Below are 2,363 nucleotides of genomic sequence, written 5' to 3'. Positions count from 1 at the left end.
GTTGGTTGATATGTATCCCGAGCATTTCACATCTCATCTGTGACAGCCAGGTATTTTGCTTTGTGTCAGAGGTAGGTGCAGTCATCTTTCTTTTTCTTGAACCCAGGGCCACACGTATGCTGGGAGGACCTGTACAGTTCATCCCTCAATACCCAGAAGGCACTGCTTCCCAGGCCCTCACCCTTGTCTGTACCAGAATTCATGGGTACCCCAGTCACTTCGCAAAGCAGAAGCATCTCCTGCTCGACACCTCCATGGCCTCTGTGCCATGGGACGAGAGGATGAACAGCCTGTTCTTGTGAGTGGTAGTCCAGAGAGAACAGTGAGAAGGCAGTCAGTGAGGGCACAGGTAGGGGCAGGCACGTTCAGTGAGGAAACCAGATCATGTGTGAGATTTACCCTTGGTAGGATGTGACCGAATACCGACCGACAACAGATGAATCACATAGGGAGCTTACTGATCTTAGGGAATAGAGAGTCCAACAGTCAGCATCTCAGGGTTGGTATTTCAGCTTCATGAGATCATCAGGAAGGATCCTGCTTGCTTCCTGTGACACGATTCTCAGCATGTGGCTTTCAGGGCACCAGTCTGACTTCTGTGGTGTCAGCCTCCATGTTCCAGTAACAGATGGGAGGAAATGAAGGAGAACAGGGCAGAAGCATGCGCCTGCTTGTCTGCTCCTTTTAGCAGGACACTAATAGCTTTCCTGGAAGCAGTGAAGTAGGCTGCTGTTTATTTTATTTTTTCTGTTTTTGAGGGAGGGCTTAATATGTAGTGCAGGCTGGCCTTGAACTCAGGGCAGTTCTGCCTCTGCCTTTATTTTTTTTTCTGCAAAAGGCTTTATTTTCTTTTGGTCCAAGATTTAGGAGAAGCTCCAGAGGTGAGGAGATGGAAGAGCTGCCTAGTGGCTGGAGGGAGAGGGTTAGGCCGAAGCCCTGATGCCAGGTGATGCAGGAGCCCCTCAGAGACTGCCGGGCTCCGTAGCCTCCTAGTTGTGCTGAAGGGTGAGCCTTTCAAAGAGGTGCTTGCCTAGCCCAGCCTGGGGGCGCACCAGCCTGCGGAGGTTGGTGAGGCGGTCACCTATCTTCTTGATGAGCTTCACTTCCTTATGTAGGAAGTTGTTCTCCAGGAAACCACAGATATGGGGGTCTGCCTTGGCAGACCTCAAGGCATGACGATCCAGAAGAGCTTGGTTCAAGTTTTTCTCCAGGGCCAGGGCAGCTTCCATGGCATCCAGGGTGTTGCTCCACTCATCTTCAGAAGGTTTCTGCATGTCCTGGAAGAGAGCGTGGCTGCCGTGCTGGTTCTGTATCTTCAAGAGATGCTCAGCGCCCTCGCGTTTCTCCTCGGCCAGCTCGAGGAAGAAATGACCCACGTCCACCAAGCCACATCATCACGGTTGAAGTAGTTGCCCTGAGAGAGGTAGGTGTAGGAGGCCTGCAGGTGCAGGTTCACCAAGCAGTTGACGGCAGCCTCCAGGTTGGTGGAATAATTCTGACGAATCTGAGAGGTCATGGCTGGTCAAGCAGCTCTCCACAAAAGAACGGTGTTGTCGGGTCCTGGAAGGAGATAGGCGAGAAGATGGTCCCGAAATTTGTACCTAAAAGGTGGATGGAAGATAAGAAAGGGAGTCCCGGTTCTGTTCCGTACAAACACTGTTGAAGCAAGAAACAGATCCGCGGGACCTCTGGTCGTGCTGCTCTGCCTCCGCCTTCTGAGCACTGGGATTACAAGCCCGCCAGGCCTGGCAGGCTTCTTTGTATATAGCATTCCCCAAAACCATGACAACAGACCATCCCAAGCATGAAGGGAGACTAAAAAATAAAAATAGTTTAACTGGGGAGAAATGATATTGCAGGAACAAAATCAGTATTGCGTTAGTAAGGGAGAGGTCATAATTTCGGATAAGGAATTAGCAGCGAGCACCAGAGGATCCTTTCATAGTCTCGTGTTCTTCTAAAAGGTGCTAAAGTATTAATCACAGAGTGATGTTTTTTAAAAAGCACTAGCATTAAATAAAGGAGAAATAAGAAGAAGATTTAAGACGGAGGAAGAAGTGGATGGAGTTCATTCACAAAAGGGCTATAAGCGTTCTAGCAGGCGATTCAAAAAAGAAACCTCTTCAAACGTTCTTCAGAAATGGGTTTGCCGTGTTCTAAGAAAGGACAGCGGGTCAGAAATGGGTTTCTTTCTGGGGAGTGCTCCACAGGCACTATAAAAAGAGTGGGTGAGGAGAGTGGATTACTGGGAGAAAGTAATTCATCCCTCAGTACCCAGGAGGCACTGCTTCCAAGGCCCTCACCCTCGTCTGTACCAAAATTCATGGGTACTCAAATCTTTTACATACGTGCTGTAGGACTGG

The 2,363-nt window shown here is 49.5% G+C and overlaps 1 pseudogene; it reads right to left on the bottom strand.

The window, feature by feature from the left end:
* Positions 1–905: 905 nt before the first annotated feature.
* On the bottom strand, positions 906–1,745 carry LOC102021368 (annotated as a pseudogene).
* Positions 1,746–2,363: the final 618 nt, after the last annotated feature.

The sequence above is a fragment of the Chinchilla lanigera genome, unplaced genomic scaffold (assembly GCF_000276665.1).
Source record: "Chinchilla lanigera isolate Chin_1 unplaced genomic scaffold, ChiLan1.0 scaffold00099, whole genome shotgun sequence".
Classification (NCBI taxonomy): Eukaryota; Metazoa; Chordata; class Mammalia; order Rodentia; family Chinchillidae; genus Chinchilla; species Chinchilla lanigera.
This window is presented reverse-complemented; position numbering and strand designations above follow the sequence as displayed.